At 40.8% G+C, this 15,376-nt stretch overlaps 1 long non-coding RNA gene across 1 annotated transcript; it reads left to right on the forward strand.

Annotated features, from left to right (window-relative positions):
• The first annotated feature begins 3,008 nt into the window (after positions 1 to 3,008).
• On the forward strand, positions 3,009 to 5,301 carry LOC136443840 (uncharacterized). The gene is made up of 4 exons (XR_010757204.1): positions 3,009 to 3,497; positions 3,634 to 3,738; positions 4,527 to 4,726; positions 5,147 to 5,301. It is a non-coding gene; the product is annotated as an uncharacterized lncRNA (long non-coding RNA).
• The last annotated feature ends 10,075 nt before the right edge of the window (positions 5,302 to 15,376 follow it).

Below are 15,376 nucleotides of genomic sequence, written 5' to 3' on the forward strand. Positions count from 1 at the left end.
CAAGGATTGTTGCTGTTGGCACAGAAATCCTGGACCGGGAAACAGTACACGGACAGACCATCGACCCATAGCGCTAATCCCACCATCATGGGAAAGACGAAGTCGAACCTACAGGGACCAAGGAAAGGTCTGAGCGTCCGGCGGATCGTAGAGGCGGCGGATGGAAATACTAGTACATGTATGGCAATCATCTGTTCTCGTCAACATGCTAAGCCGTGGAGTGTGCAAGACGTTTGGAGAGTATGCGGCAGATGTATTTCTTCCGTAATTTCAAAGGGAACACGAGCAGGCCCGTCGTGTGGATATTGGCTGGGACCAGTATATTGACAACAGCCTGAAGTCACAGACCAAAGAAAAACATCCTGGGGGTCATAGTCAACGGAGACGCGTGGAAGAGTTAAGTCCAATACCAAAGACCTGGCAGTAGTTCCTCCGCTCAAGTGACAACAAAACTGAACTATTTGATTTCCTTAACATTAAACTGCTGGATTCTGATGTTGTCCTGACAATATCAACAGTACAACAACTAGGCAGGATAGATATTTGGGTTGCATTTGGCACTGGAAAGGAGTTTCGCATGAAATATCCCAGTCACTTGGTCAGTCATCCCTCCTGGGAAATGGTGAGAAGGTGTGAGGCAGGTGAGGAACCACATGATGTGCAAGCACCGCCAACGCTGGCAAGTGGCTTACAGAGGTCAAACAAAGAAGACGGACTGTAGCAGCCCACAGGACAAGATTTGGTGTTGATTTTAATTGACTTGTTGGAATGAACAAGGGTATCATTTAGAGTATTACACCTCTTTAAACCTGTTACTGAAGTGTACACCTGTACGTACATAGGTTCTTTAAGCCACAAAGAAAGTTCGGAGGTACGGTGAAGACGTGTGTGTTAATTAAGACCTCCCGTTTTTTAGTCTTTTTTATTTGAAAAAAAGGCATTTTCGGACGACTTCTCTACTGTTACTACGTCGATTTGAAGAGGAAGAAGTGGATGAAGAGGCGGATTGAATTTGTCAGTGTTTGTCGAAGTGCACGTCTTTCAAAAGGCCGTTTTTTTCCGTTTTCGTATTTACTTAGTCTCCAAGCAGACCTACGGGTTGGCAAAGACCGTATCAAACTGGCAGAAGGAGTTTTTATAGCCAACCCAAGTCTCATAGCTTGGGTTGGCTATGAGACTTGGGTTGGCTATAAAAACTCCTTCTGCCAGTTGGACACGGTCTTTGCCAACCCGTAGGTATGCTTGGAGACTATATTTACTTACATCAAGAAGAAGAGGACGGCTAAAGTATGTGAAGCGGTTGTAAAACAGAACTCTTTTCCATTAAGTCGAATTTCTCAGTTACAAGATTCGAACATTCGGCTGTGCTACGGAACTATATGGACGATTAACAAGACACGTCTGTTTCATATAAGGCTTAGTCTCGCGAACTTAGTTTTGGGCGAGATCTTACGAGATTTCGCGAGAATTCGGTTGCTGGGCGTGGCCGGCCTTGCCGACACAAAGATGGCGGCTAATCCCGCGCTTGTCCCGATCATTGAACACGTAAATAAAAACGCAAAATTAGACTGGAAAATACCTCTGACTCTCTTCTTTCTTGTGTTGTACATGACTCCAGCACTATATTCTTTCATTATATGGTAGAATATTAGAAGACTTGACTATTAATTAGAATTGTTGTCATATCGGACGATACTGGGTACGTTCAGAGCTGTATCGGCCGGCGTCAGTCGCAGACAAAGGGTCACGGGCACCGCGGATTATCTCCATTCACGGCGCTCAAAGGATTTTCCGGAACACTACGCTACTTTTTTCTCGTTATCGATAGACTGGTGCTTATTTATATATACTTGATTATCGTCGCAACTCCCGTGGAACCGACAAATTTACCGATTTCTTCGGGGGTGTGGTAGGGGGCGTCGCCCCACATGAACCCGGAAGTGAGGTATGTCACAGCTGAGTCTATCTACGCACATCGAAAATCTTCGGAAACTATGCGGACTGTGTGGGCTCAAGCTGCAGAACGGATCGGCTAAGCAGCGGAACATTTCTACTTTGCTTTGTATCGATTATAAGGACAGTATTAAGGAGACCTTTGGTTTGGATGTCAGCACTGACCAATCACACAGGCACCCCCCTTATTTCTGCGAGAAATGTAGGAAGAAGTTATCTAACAGCAAATATGCTGGAGGAAGAGCCAAGTGCTGTGATTGGCCAAATCAATGCCTATCAGACTGTTCTGTATGTGCAAGGGCTGATGTCATTCACAAAGGCGGACGCCCTAAGAAGGGGGGGGGGGGGAGCTCGAGACCCAGAAAAGGTGAAGATGCAGTGTTCGACAAGCCAACTTCCAGCTGTGTGTTTGAGGCCGTCTTCAAATGCACTAGATGTTTGAACACTGTTCAGTCCTGTGAGCTTAGCCGCCACAACTGTGAAAGCTCAGGCTGAGGCGAATTTTCCGCTTCTGTCCCCCAAGGCCTTATTCAACTGGCAAACCTTAGGTAAACAAAGGTCATATATCCTACAATGGCACGTCGACCGACCGATGACTCCAACTGAGGTGTGTTGCCCAGTATTCTATCAAGGTCAAGATCATGAAAGTTGTCTGTAACTGACTAGCTTGATTGCAACTTTCTTTCATGATCAATAATAGGCTTCACACCTAATGCAATATACATTGATTGTAAACTACATATAGGTGTACAGTGTATGTAGTCTATGTACATCAAGTACAATCTACATATAGGTATGTACTTTACATACACCATATGCAGTCTACATATAGGTATATGTGGTTTACATATAGGTATATGTGGTTTACAGGCACAGTCTACATATAGGTATGTCTACCCAGTCTACACATAGGTGTATGTAGGTTTTAGTTGGGAATGTGTTTGACAATCCAGACAGTAGTTTAAACGCCCACCCAGCCACCCACCCACCCACTCCCTTTCTAGTAACCAGGGAATCTTGTGCATTCACCAGAAGCCTCGGTCTTCTCAAGTTTAACTCATTGCTAATGATGAATGTATGATGTAGGACAAGACAGATTATAACTAGCAAAAAAATTGCTTGCTTGTCTACATTAAAATTGTTTTCCACAAACCTTTGACACATGTTGAAATTTGTTGTCTAAAGACTTGCAATGTCAAATATTACATTGACAAACCAGCCTCAGCTTATCCTTCTGCAATTTTACCTTTTCAGAGAAGTGAAAAGCCAAATCCTTACAATGTCAAATCCTCACACCATGCAGATTGTGATGAATGTGAAAAAGGTCTCATGTTTGAGCGTACCTGGCAAAATGGGGCAACACAAAAGCCCCAATTTGATCATTGTCTATAATTAAGGTGAGATTATACTATGCTAAACTTGACAATGCAATAATCATCAAGAAAATGATTAAGATCTTAGAATACAAAAGTGTAATCTTGCTATCTTGTTATTCTGCTGTCTTACAGGAGACATCAGCGGGTTGTCTTTCCCATCCTTAGAAGGTAAGCATACATTGTCATCTACATGTATTACATTTGTCTTACTTAAACTTTCACCCTCAAATGGCATGTCTTTACAGCTTGTAAACAGTACCATTATTTCAGTTTTTGAGAATCTAAATCTGCTTTTGTCCTGTAGGAGACATCAGTGGGTTATCTAATATCCACTCTTTTGAAGAAGATGACCAGGATGTGCAGGACACTGGCACAGATGGGCATGACATTCACAAGGGTGAGCAGACAGGTAAGCATAAAGTTTTATTGAAATTGCGTTCACCAAAACCTGACAATTTTCTGGTAGGAAATATATATAAGGAATGAACGGCATGAGTTTAAGAGCTAATGAAGTCCCCGTCACAAATCAACAATTTAGCTCGGCCGACTTGTCGGCGAGCTCCAAATGGAGATTTTCAGCTGAAGTACGATCGACGTCCGGGCGATTCCACGGGCTTCGGGCAAATTTTCGGAGCTCGGCCGACGTTCACGGGGCACTGGAAGCTGTGCTTAATTTCAACGAGGCCTCGGCGACGATTTGGGGGATTTGGATTGGTCTATCACAAAATTCCTGTTTATGTTATTATTTCAGTGGGCCCACCAACTTCACTTATGCCCTACAGGTAACTAAGTCAGAAAGTAAAGTTGGTCCAAATTGAGCTTGTTACCAGATGGTACCGTCTTATGTGGGATTTCTGATTATTATTGTTCCATTGACGTCGCCCGAGCTCTGTTCAATTTGTGACGGGACAGGTTTCCATACGGTCGACGCTCGGGCGATTTTGAAATTCGGCGAGCTTCGGGCGATCTACCAAATCGGCCGATGCTCGCATGAATTGTGACGCTGGCTTTAGATATTATTTTCCCCCATGAAAGATTGGGGAGGGTAACTGTCTACAGGAGTATAGATCTCAACCTGTGCCTAGTCATAAAAATTGGGGCTCATAACTTTATGATGCTAGAAAAGATAACATTTCATTTAGCTCATGACTTTCAACATGTCAGCAGACATATTTCCTCTGTACATTCCATGTGAAGATGATCACCTTGGTGTGAAGCTGCTGCTCGATTCACGCTGTTCCCAGCGCTGTGCCTACAACTTTTCTCCAAGAAGTTTGGAGGAGGCACATAAGGCTTACAAGAGAATTCCCAACGGCAAGCGTGTGGAGTGGATATCTGCACAGCTTCATGTAAGGCCAGGAAAGAAGGGTATTGAGCACGTGCTTCTTGGGGAGAAGGTCAGTATCTTACTCGTATTACAATTAATAAAAGTACCGGTACCCATCACGTTACCTTGTAAAATATCATGTAAAACTATGTATTGGCATAGTCAGGAATATTTTGCCAACCGATGATCTGAATATAGGGAATACTTTTACAATGTAGCCTCCATCACAGGCTCCATGGATGCATACAGTGGATGTAGCAGTCAGAGAGCATTGCTACTGCCATTCATGTAGACTACTATGGTTAAGACCATAAATGTGTCAATCTTGGTCACTGAAATCTGACTTTTGCTTGATATTCTTAGTAGGGCGGTCTCCAGTATCCCTGGACAGAATGTTGATGTTTAGTACAAACAGCCTTTCCAATTTTCATGTCACTTCACATATTAAAATGACAATACATGTACATGCTGAATTTCATGATCCATGCAGGTGTGTGCACAGTGCTGGCGCAAACTTCAGGGCATATCAAACTGGAAATTCTACAAGGCCAGGCAGCAGAAACTGCAGGAGTGTGGTCCGGAACGAAGGCATGGTAACAAAGGCCAGAAGAAGCCACCAGTAAAGACCATGAAGGCAGAAGCCTTCATTACCAATTGAATTATGTGAAGTCTCATGGCCAGCACCAACCCAACATGGCTCAGCAGCACATGCCCACATCCATCAGAAGGTAACTTATCACAGAGATGTCATAACTTTTAGACCCCATATATCATAGCTTGTTGTATTTCAGTTACATCATCAACATGTATCATTCTGCATCAGAAAGTAAATTTTATGAATGACATCCTTCGCAGACTCCAAATTAAATGAAATAGGGTGAAAAAAACAAGGCTGGCAAAAAAAAATTGGTACATTTTCAAATTTTGCAATATTCTACTCATACACGTAACCCACTACCCCAGTACTTACTGTATGTACTGTATTGTGTCACAGGAACAAGTTTACATTTTGAAGATGATGCATTTGGCAATGGAGGAAATTGCCTATTAAAACTGCGTATCAACGCCACATAACGTTATAAACTTAACAATGTCCTTTTTTTTCTCACAAAATACCTCCAGCAGATCACCAGCAGCCGCAGGGCCACAAGAAGTGAGTCACTTTCTTAGTCTGGACTATATAACTAATACACTTGTGTACAGTGTTAACGACGACAATTCTGTTCCAAGGATGATACTTTTTGTAGTTTGGGGAAACTCAATGTAAGTTATAACATACTTTTTATATCCATACGATATTACATGAATACTGTAAGCCTTACTTTCTTCTGTACACGTCACTACCTATCTAAAATATTTGTCCTCTTTTCTTTCAACAGACTACAATGCTGGAACTGCAAGGGCTTTGGTCACAAGGCACAGGTCTGCCCCAGCCCCCAGAAGTAAGCTTATGTAGTGATTTGTTTTTATATTCAACTTATGTGTAAAGCTTTTGAAATAAGCTACATGTATTTGAAATAACCAACTGCAATGCTAATCACATTTCCCCTCTTTTCATTCTACAGGTTTACCCCAGGCCAGGGCTACAGACAGGAGAAGGGGGGGGGCATCCAGGAGGGGATACAGGGGGGGGGGGGGGGCAGGGGTGGTAGGAGAGGTGGATCGAGCAGGGGGGGAGGGGGGATTCATATCTACTATGGTAACCATTAAAATTCCTGTTCACAGTGCCCTGTCGGGATACCACGTGCCTTAAACCCGAAATTTTGCTACTTCATCGACTTGAGATTCGTGTAGTAAACACGAAACAGTGTCAGTGTTTTTTCATCAACATAATTATCCTAATGGTGACCCTGTCTAACGACTCCGTCATTGGAACGAGGACGATAGACATGATCCATCCTCGTCCACCAGGACCTTTCCGCTCTACGTTACATCGCTCGCGGAAAAGGCCCTGGTAACACAGGGTGGCATCCATGGTTATTGCAGGTCGACGAGACTTGCTCATGAATAATTAATGAGCTAACCCTTATTTGCCACAAACGGCAGTTGTACCTCATGAATAGTTAATGAGCTAGCCCTTATTTGGCACACACGTCAGTTGTAGCTCATGAATAATTAATGAGCTAGCCGTAACACGTAACCTGATTGGTTGATAGCTTCCCAGCGTTCTTTGCGCGTTTGCTTCCGATGAGTGGAAGCAAATGGGTTTTAACCCCTCTGATTGGCTGAAGCTGTTTTGGAGGCTCGACCTGCAATAACCATGGATGCCACCCCGTGTTACCAGGGCCTTTTCCGCGAGCGATGTAACGTAGAGCGGAAAGGTCCTGGTGGACGAGGATGACATGATCAGGCTGTAATCATAACCCAGCTTTAGGCCAGCTGCCACATATGTCGTGTGTCAGGTTACCCGACCGACCCAAGCAAAACCTGCCGACCCTAACCTTTTGGGGGGGGGGGGGGGTCGACCGCTGGCAGAGAAAATATTTGAAAATCGGAACATAGGGTTGTCAGAACATATGCATGTCTGAATATATGTGTGTCTAAACAAAGGGGTGTCTGGACATAAGGGTTTCGGAACACAGGGGGGTCAAAATATAGATAAGGGGGTCAGAACAAAGGGGCGTCTGAACACAGTGGTGTCTCAACAGGTCTACATTGATCCTCTAACTTGGTCCCCCTCATCCACTCGGTCCATAAGTAGTATTATACTGCTTGTATACAAAGACTTACTACTGAGAGATAGTTATGTACTTAGTCTTCAATTTTACCATGTGAATTTATTTTAATATGTACTCTTTTGAGGAATCATTGCGGATGATTTTAAGCTAAGCCGATTTGTTTTATGCTATGTTGAAATGTAATGTATGATAATGTAATGTGTCTAGCAATTCAGCTTCATGGCTGCTAAGAGTGTAACAAATAGTCCAGTCTAGTGTTGCCACAACTATAGCCTATGACATGTATGTACATTGTCAACTACGAAAAAGAAACTAATAATGACAGCACAGAAGCATGTCTGGGCATACTGGTACAACAGTTACATAAAAAATCACTATACAATTATGGAGTTTGAGTCCATATTGGAATGGATTTCAGTTTATTACAGAAATTACATGCCATTGAAGTTAAGGATGCCATCGAAATAGTCAGTGACAACGCCATATACATGTATGCCATAATCACACGCAGTTGTTTTTTTCTCGCGTAAGTTTTACACGGACACGAAACTCGTTTATTGTAACATAAGTAAGTTGTATCACAGGATGTTACATAGCATACTTTGATCGAAATTTCGAATATCGAAGCCAGTTCATTTTCCCGAACTTCCGAACCCAGTCCATTTTGCTCGAACTTCTCTCGAATGGCTGTTCTAAACGTAAGTAGAAGAACAAAGTCGTTGATGCCGAACATTATGAACAACTCGACTTTTGTCCTTTTTGAGTAGTTTGACAAACATTTCGTTGAGCCGGGGGTTGAAATGAATCATTAAAATATTACCCATTAACGCATGTTCTTAAATAAATATTCGATCATTAATCTTAAATGGAGAAAACTCTGAGACTGAGCGGACATTTTTGAGCTGGGAAAACGTACTTCATCACTTACCTCTACAATAATTTCCCGAACAACTGTGAGGTGCCTCTGAATAGAGGAATCAAACCGAGGAGGCGAATGAAAGGTTTGACGAAGAAATGAAGCCAATGATTAGTTGATGTCGCAAGAGGGAATTGGAAACTTCTGCTGTGAACAGCAGAAAGTCCTCAACTGTGCCGTCTGAAGTTCTATGATTCCAAGATTCCACAAGAGTTTCGATCTTGGCCAAACCATTGCCTGACACGATGGGGATGTGATCGTAGAGGACTACCATGTCGTAGCTAGGTCTTTCTTTCTAGGTAATCATTTTTATTCTGATATTGTATATGTGGTGAATACTAAATACATGTCACCAGAAGAAAGACCTTTATTCGGCAATGAAACACCGTTTTCCTCGACTAATGATGATATGTTAACCTGCACATGAATGAGAGCGACCATTTGTGCTACGTCATACTCAGAACAACTCATTATTCCAAGAGGGGAGTAGGAAAAAGTTACATACATTGGCCGACCCAACTCCAGCTTTTAATCATGTAGGGCAATGAAGTACCTTCACTTATAATTGTAAATATATCATTTTGAATTTTTAGTCCATTTTTTACCTTTTATTTAATGAGTATCATCTTTTTTATTATCATATGGCCCCGACAACGTAAAATGAACTATTCAACAACAACGAAGCTTTACTTCCGGGGTCAAAGGTCCATAGCGTAATGGATCAATCCAACTGCAGCGTGTAAAGTGGATAGTACATAATAAAAAACACAAAACCACACCTAAAACTGTCGTATTTTTTAACATATTATCTTTTCCTACGATCGATTAAGTGCATCAATTCTCTTAGATTATGGTCACACTTTTATAAATGCCGTGCATTAACTCCCATATCTAATAAATTTCTCTACTATTTTCGATAAGAATAATGGATGCGTCTACATCACGTGACCTTTAACCAATAAGTTTTGATTTTGGAATTTCGCGGGCGTTTTGTTATCGTCTGTCATCGCGTCGTCTGCACTGTCAGTGTCATCTCCCACAGATCATCGTCGACGTCTGACTGTCTCATTGCAATGGCCAACGGGTACGCGTAAGTTATGAATTTTCGTAATTATTTCAATGACATTAAGACAATTTTCAAGGAGTTTCAAACCTCAATTGAATCCTTTGATGTATCACTCTTATTGGATACCGTAGTGTTTAGTCTTAAGTTTTGTAAAATTCATTAGCATTGTTAATAATTTAAGCAAAGATATGTATGTCTTGTTTTTTTTAATACCTACGAACTTGCCATAAATTGTACCTGATACATTTGTTGTGCAATAAACTTTGATTGATTTGAACATTTTTGCACACCCACACCCACATACAGACATAGTATGAGTAATATGACTTCGACTAAGTTTGTTGAAAATTCATTGTTTGCTCTAGCCTTATTCAAGGTCAAATGATTTTTGCTGTTTTTTTTTTCTTCTTTCTTTTGTGTTCTCTTACTCGTAGCATAACTTTTGTCTAAGCTAATGAGCTAGGTAACTAGAAAGATGATGAAATAAATATATATACATTTGTAAGGATATGTTGAATTCTATATGCACATTTTCATACAGTATACATTTTTCATCTGTAGAGATCAAGAAGAGGAAATTGAAGAACTGAAAGAGAAGATTGCAAAAATGCAGCTGCTGATTGACAGCAAAGAACCGTAAGTAGATTTAATGTACTTTTTGATATCGAAACACAGGTATTACCCGATATAGTTATGCTCTGCATGCTTGATGGAGTGATTTGTATTTGAGAGCAAATTATATGTGCATTCTGTGTAGCAACATCACATTACTTATAATAAAAACTTAAGAATGTTCTTTTTTTTATGTTTTCACTACAGAAAGACTGCTTGGCAGCTCGCCAATGATCAGCATATGACTGATGTGAAGGAGTGAGTCACTTTATTATATTAGTCTTGACAAACTAAAATACTAGTAGATATCTTCTTTTTCTTTACAATGTAAGATGCAAATTATGTGATAAAAAGATGATGCATTTGGCAATGAAGCAAATTGCATATCAAAACTGCGTATCAACACCACATAACGTTATAAAACTGAACAATTTTCTTTTTTTTTCACAAATGCTTCCACTAAAGACCTCCGGCAGATCACCAGCAGGGCCAGAAGTGAGTCACTTTCTTAGTCTGGACTATGTAACTAATACACTTGTGTACAGTATTTACGACAAAAATTCTGTTCCAAGGATGATACTTTTTGTAGTTTGGGGAAACTCAATGTAACGGAAATAAACTAAACGAACAGACACGGACCATGAACCAGCTTTCGCCCTACTTTATGTTGTATGTTTTAGAAATTGTATATTTTTGTACCATAAATATGTAATGATATATGTTGATAGAGTTATTAGGACTCAAATGACTGTGTATCTCTGTTATATTGTATCTGACCCTCACCTCTTCCCTCGTGACCTCAATGAAAAGCAGCCTGCGTGCCGATTTGAGCTTATCATGAATAAACAAAGGTTCAAACAAACAAACAAGTCATAACATACTTTTTATATCCATACAATATTTCATGAATACCGTAAGCCTTACTTTTTTCTGTACACGTCCCTACCTAACTAAAATATTTGTCCTCTTTTCTTTCAACAGACTGCAATGCTGGAATTGTCTTGGATATGGCCACAAGGCATATGCCTGCCCCAGCCCCCAGAAGTAAGCTTATGTAGTGATTTGTTTTTATACTCAACTTATGTCTAAAGCTTTTAAAATAAGCTACATATATTTGAAATAACCAACTGCAATGCTAATCACATTTCCCCTCTTTTCATTCTACAGGTTTACCCCAGGCCAGGGCTACAGGCAGGAGAGGGGTGGGGGGCCATCCAGGAGGGGATACAGGGGGGGCAGGGGTGGTAGGAGGGGTGGATCGAGCAGGGGGGGAGGGGGGGATTCATATTTACTATGGTAACTAGGGGTGGTGTGAGTCCTACAAGTTACAGTCAAACTTGCATCCAGTGAAGTGAAAATGACGCCTATGTCTGTCCGTGTTGTAGCACAAAGTTGCAAAAGCGGATTGTGATATTGATATAAAACGATCTACAAGACCAATGTTTAGAAATATGGGGTTAATAAAAGTCGTTTCTTGCACCTTCTTTCCTTGCACTATTACTGGCTTTTGGGGGGAGGGGGCACTGTACAAATCATTTTTCTCCTCTATGATACAAATATATGTATACAAAGACTTACTACTGAGAGATAGTTATGTACTTAGTCTTCAATAAAGAAAGAAAAAAAGAAAGAAAGAAACAAAGAAAGAAACAAACAAAGAAACAAACAAAGAAACAAACAAAGAAACAAAGAAAGAAACAAAGAAAGAAACAGAAAAAAACTACTGGTTGTGCATTATAAAGAGATAATCAGACCATCCCGTCGAACAGACGTCAAACTTACGTCACGCCGGGGTCGAAGTTGTACTTCTTCTGGCTAGCTGTTCTTTGACCCTTGTTCCAGGTTAACAGAATGATGAAACTTGAGTTTTTTTGCCAACATTCTAGTTAGAGTAGCCAAAATTCATCACTGTTACAGTAGTAATCTGAATGGTGGTGTCAAATAGCCGTGTGAACTTATTTTCACTTCACTAATCTTTATCACGAATACACTAAGGTGTGAGGGTCGAGTGGGGACAAGGCTGCTGACTATCGTGTGATCTTGACCTATTGGCAGGATGTCTTTAGGTGTGCACATACACTACCCTGATAAATTTCATTCACATCTATCGATAGCTGCCGGAGTTATGCTGGCTTGAACACAAACGGCATTACACAGAATGTTTCATACTATTAAATACAAAAGATATAATCCTTTGAAAAGGGTACATGTAATGAACAAAGTATCACATAATGAAAATAATCTTAACACCTATAATAGTGAAATTGTCATCAGTAACATGACTGACAGAATTTTAAAGACAACATCTTTTCACAGAATGGGAGAAATCGAACACTTAAAACCATATGTCATTGGTGATGTTTATTAGGAAAAGGCCGACAAAGAGGACTTAACCTAACACGATGAATCCATCTGCCTGACATGTGCCGGTCGTAATAGTGGCACAGACATATATAAAACCAATTGGAATAAGTATTGCAATTAGAAACAAGAGTTTAGAGACCTCACATTTCCATGAAATCTATTTTGTGCAAATTAGGCAGTGTAACTGTAAGCATTTGCATATTTTAAATTCAACTATGTTCACTGTCACATAACTTCCACATGCCACAAGTATGACATTCTAGTTGTCTGCCAATATGGAATCACAGTATTTTCTCATTAATTATGCAAATTAGGTCTTTATTTGCATAACTTTTGTCAATCATTTCCCTTTTTTGAACTGTTGTACCATTGAACAGAGTGGGTTTATAACCTGCCCCCTTAATTTGCAATTCATTGTGTACATCTCTGTCTAAGCTCATGGTAAATAAACATGGTATCATTTTAAATAACATGAAAATCTGTTGCTCCTTTCTTCACTTATTCCCTTAGAAGATTTTGACAACTACACCATTGCAGGGGGCTCAATATCGACCTTGACCATTCTCCTCCCAACACCTACTCATATACCAAATATCATTACACTCCATCTAGACATTCTTCAGTTATGCTGGCTTTAAGCATCTGGATGCACAAACATACACACACGCAAACATTTTTTTTTTCATGGAGATAATTATTGCAATAGCAAAGGCGTCTGTGTTGGTCTTACCTCACTGTAAAGGAAGTACCACCGTTGCACTCTTAGTTCTGCCATAATATTTGTTCAGAAAGTACTTAGAAATCAGCAAGGTGTCTGCCAAGCAGATATAGAAAGGCACCATAAGTTTCTTCAGGAGTTCAAAACAGATATTGAAAGGGGAGAGCACACTCCTGTGTAGTGTCCATTCTTTGTCATTTTTGGATAGTTGGAATGAGAATCTAGGCCAGAGGTTTACAAATTCGTTTTGCTGGGGCTCCTAGGATCGCTTTGGTTGTCATTCTGGCTCTGTACATTGTGTTTTCGTGGAGTTGCTGTTGTTTTTCGACGCATCAATAATGTTGCTCAAATGTACCTTGTATTGATCACCACCGCGCCTCCGGACACAAGATTGATGTAGATCCCCAGGTGGTTGTCGGGATGACTTGTGGGTGGCAGCATCACCAACCTCAGCTCATGACTTCCAGTTCTGAATACTGGACTCTTTGTTGGTTCAGTTGTGTTAGCTATCACGTACCTCACTGGGTACAGCCTTCCAGTGAACACATGTGGGTCACCTGACTGTGTCATTGCCTAATGGGATTTAATGGAATAGTTGTATATAGATCTATCATGCCAGCATGATTTTTGTATTACACAATACTATGAATGGATCATTGTTTTATCTACCATATCATGTGACAATTTCATGTTACACTGATATCAGTTCCTTCAATCATTACGGCTAGAATTGGTAGTGTAAATAGCAATATGAGTGTATACACTGTCTTCTTTCTACATCATCACAATTCTAAACCATGGATTCTTTACATTACCATTACCATTACATGTCAATACTGATTATAGCCATGCATTAGCACTAAAGTTGCCGTCTTGCTCTTTGTTTTTTTAGGAGAGTGCTGGTTGAAAACATGATGTCAATGTCCTGGCCACCAGCATCAACCCCACTTTGGTCTGCAGGCCAGCAGCTTTTCTACTTCGTGGTTGGCGTTGGCATCATTATTGTAGCAACTGACTCTGATCGTTCTGTTTCTCTGTGGTGTGGTGTTGTTAGATTGCAGACGAGGTTGTACAATGTGGGCGCTTCTTTCTGCAGAAAGGCAATTGTCTCTTTGGTGGAGAAAGACCTGATGTCTTCAATTGTTCTCACTTGTTTGGCAAATGGAATGACTCGGCATGCCATTATTTTCTCCATCTCAGATTGTACCGTGAACTTCACTTCTGTGCCACTGAAAGCTTTCCCTGCATGTAACTGTTCCTCCAATGATCTGTTTGTAACCCAAACAGTTGCACGTTCTTGTTCGCACTGGTTGATGATGGCCGCAACATCCTGGTTGTAGACTATCTGTTGGTTGTGGAAAGAGTTGAAGGGCAGCGGAGCTCACTGTAGAAAGCTGGTTGACTGTAGTTATAGGCCGAGGGGTGTAACTTTCCTCAATCTCAGTTGGTCCATGGCTATGGCTAACTTACTCCTTATATAGGTGTTTTCCTATCTGCAAATTGAGCAGGAAGAATGTTAAAGAACTTGAAAGCCAAAGAGAAAGCCAAGAGAAGTGAATCTAGAGTAGTTTATTCCTTTGTATTTTAGTTCATTTATGATAAGAAAAAGGAGCCCTTTAAACAACACTTGCTATCAACAATGTTACTAAACGGCTGGTTGCGGCTGGAGAAGGGAAAAAGAATGATGTACCTTTTTTTGTTAGAGTTTCTTATTATCTAATTCTTACTAATATATTTGAGCCACATTTACAATCGGACAAAGCTCAACACATAATGGTGTACCCGGTAGCTTACCAGTGAGAAACTGAATACTGTACTGGTATAAGAAAAATAAACTCAGTTGAGCTTGCTTTATGTATCACATCACTTATAGTTATTCACTTGAAAAATCAAAGAAAGACAATAACTCACAGATAATTGCTGTCATGATGTCTTCATCAAGTGCGTCATGCTTCCCCAAACCTCTTAGGCTAGAGGCTGCCAGGACCTCACGTGTGAAGTACAGGTCCATGAGTTTCCTGAGGAAACGTGTTGGACCCTGTCCTGCCAACACTGCTCTTAGTGGCTGGCTGGAGAACTGTCATCTGGACTGAAGCCTGCAATTTATTACATAGAATTTTCATTTCATCTTGTACATTAAGGCTTTTTTTGGTAAATGCATATCTTGTCAAATTGTTACCCACCTCTCCAGGTAGCTATTCTTGCTCGTCATCTTGACACGGGAGGCCGTTCAGTAGCAGGGTGGGCACCTCAAAAGCCACCGGTTCCTTTTCATCAGCCTGCTTATTCGAACTGACCCGGACTTTCCCCTACCTCAGGTTTGCTGTTCCTAAATTTGGCCCGAAACCCCTCTTCCGTGAGATTAT

Source organism: Branchiostoma lanceolatum, chromosome 10 (assembly GCF_035083965.1).
Source record: "Branchiostoma lanceolatum isolate klBraLanc5 chromosome 10, klBraLanc5.hap2, whole genome shotgun sequence".
NCBI classification, from domain to species: Eukaryota; Metazoa; Chordata; class Leptocardii; order Amphioxiformes; family Branchiostomatidae; genus Branchiostoma; species Branchiostoma lanceolatum.